General features: G+C 37.7%; 1 long non-coding RNA gene across 1 annotated transcript; it reads right to left on the reverse strand.

The window, feature by feature from the left end:
• Positions 1–915: 915 nt before the first annotated feature.
• On the reverse strand, positions 916–2,174 carry LOC119581219. Its single transcript, XR_005229446.1, has 2 exons — positions 2,019–2,174; positions 916–1,771 (listed from the first exon to the last, which is right to left on the reverse strand). It is a non-coding gene; the product is annotated as an uncharacterized LOC119581219 (long non-coding RNA).
• Positions 2,175–2,500: the final 326 nt, after the last annotated feature.

The following is a 2,500-nucleotide window of genomic DNA, read 5'->3' on the forward strand; positions in this document are numbered from 1 at the left end:
CGAGGGTGGAAGGAGCGTGGGGGCGTGGGGGGGGGCGATAAGGATAAGTCCGATATTCGAAGCTTAGCCTCGCCCGGGCTATGCCCATGAGGGGAGCCCGGCCCGTGTCGACTAATGCCGACTTGCTCACGTATGTCAGCTGGTGCTGACTCGGCTGTGGCCCAGGCACTTTTCGTGCCTGGGCGGGGCGCGAACCGCCAACCCCTCGGATGAGAGGGCGACACATATATAAACATACTTATATACATACATATATATATATATATATATATATTATATATATATATATATATATATATATATATATATATATAATATATATATATATATATGTATTATAAAATATGTTTATACACACACACACACACACACACACACATATTATATTATATATATATATATATATATATATATATATATATATATATTATATATATATATATATAAGCTTAGCTATATATAAAAAACATCCTTATGTTAATATATTTACACACACATATACACATACACACACTGTACTAGCCCGAAGGCTACGGCGACCGAACTGAAGACTGGGCACAAATGGCGAGTGTCCACCGGAATCGGGACACTAGCTGCAGGTCATTTGCTTCCTCGTGTGGGGGGGGGCGAGGTTACATCCCATGCTGTTTCCGTTGCCTGCATCTGCTTATTGACATTCCATAGTGTGTGTGTGTGTTTGTGTCTGTGTGTATATGTATGCATGCGCATGCGTGTGTATATATATATATATATATATATATATATATATATATATATATATATATATATATATATATATATATATATATATATATATACATATACACACATACACATCCTTAATTTCATTATGTTCATAAAAACTAGAGTAATCGGTTTCACAGATTTTTAAGCATAAGGAAAATGACTGTTAGATAATTGTAAATTGGTGCATTTATTACATATAATTTCTGGGATATTACCAGCAGTATAAAAATGTCATGTAATATATAAAATATAGTCGTATACATTTCATACTAAACCTAAACATCTATATCACATGTGTTACATAACAGTGTGTCATTACAGTATGTGTCTTCAACAATTTCCGGACCTTAGTACAGAGAAAATCATATATGCTTATCTTAAATCTATCAGTAAGATTTGTCCATATTACCAGCTTTTCAAAGCTTGGATTTCCACGACACATCGTACTGCCTCCATAACCTACACTACCTGTGGCGGTGTAGGTTATGGAGGCAAGAAACACTTGCGGGTTATTCCTAGTTTTATATCGCTTTTATTGGCGGCACTGCTTTATTCGCCATTTCTCTAGTCACTTCCAGTAACAGGAAGAATGAGATCAAATGTATCTTAATTACGCAACCATGATCGATGAACTTTCCAAAATATTGGTAGGATTCCATTCTAAATATTTAGAAAGACATCTTAGACTGGTTAAAGCACTACATCTCTTCTATAACAATGCAGTTTTGGCTGAAGCTGTGAACGCTGCCACATCTCGGAGTACCCCTCTCACTTGGCCATCGTGACGCTCTGAGTCCACGTTCCGGGGAGGATAAAACCTTTCTGCTGCGCAGCAAAGACGCTCCCAGACTTCAGCCAGTTCATCAGGAGTCCCTTGACAGCGGTGCCCATGCTCGGGATGCCCTCGGGCGCCTCGCCGGTGACGATGAACGTCTTGCTGCGGACCCGAGTCAGCATGGGGACGGGATCGCTCTTGCCGGATTGCTGTATCGTGTCACAATCGGTGTTGAGCCTCACTGACGGGCTGTGTTAAAAATATATACATTATAAAATTATATATATATATATATATATATATATATATATATATATATATATATATATATATATATATATATGTATGTATATAAAATTTCATATTCCTTATCATGTTTTGTGTTTTTATCCCAAATGAATTACATCAGCTAGAAGATGGTATGGCTGGACATGTCTGTTTAGGAACAAAATGGAAAACATAGACATCGATTTTGATTAATAATAATATAACTTACCTGATTTAAAAAGTTACTTAGAACTTCAGTAAAGGAGAAGGTTGTTGATAAGACTTTGTTGTAGATATAAGAAGCACTTCAAGTTTGACAAAGCGCGGAAGCACAGTTTCCAGCTCTTACGTTCTACCACAACGAAACATTTGGCAATGCTCAGAAGCGGTTAAACCCCCCTTATATACCCGGCCAAGGAATCGACGTCACACAACACTAAAAATATAAGACGTTTCAGTGTCCCTAATCATTTACCTTTTGTTTTATTGGACTTAACCTTATTACAGACAAAATGAAGATATAGTTCACAATGACGATACCATCCGTTGTTCACCGTAAACAAGCCTTAGTTGCCCTAAGATAATATTTTTTCCCGAAGAACCTTGTTGGCAAATCCTGCTCTCTAACACTATTTTTGCCTAGCACTCAGGACCACGAGACGGGATTGCTTGAATAATCTTCTGGTCGTCAGTGGGATCCGATAGTCACAA

This window comes from Penaeus monodon, chromosome 14 (assembly GCF_015228065.2).
Source record: "Penaeus monodon isolate SGIC_2016 chromosome 14, NSTDA_Pmon_1, whole genome shotgun sequence".
Taxonomy (NCBI): domain Eukaryota; kingdom Metazoa; phylum Arthropoda; class Malacostraca; order Decapoda; family Penaeidae; genus Penaeus; species Penaeus monodon.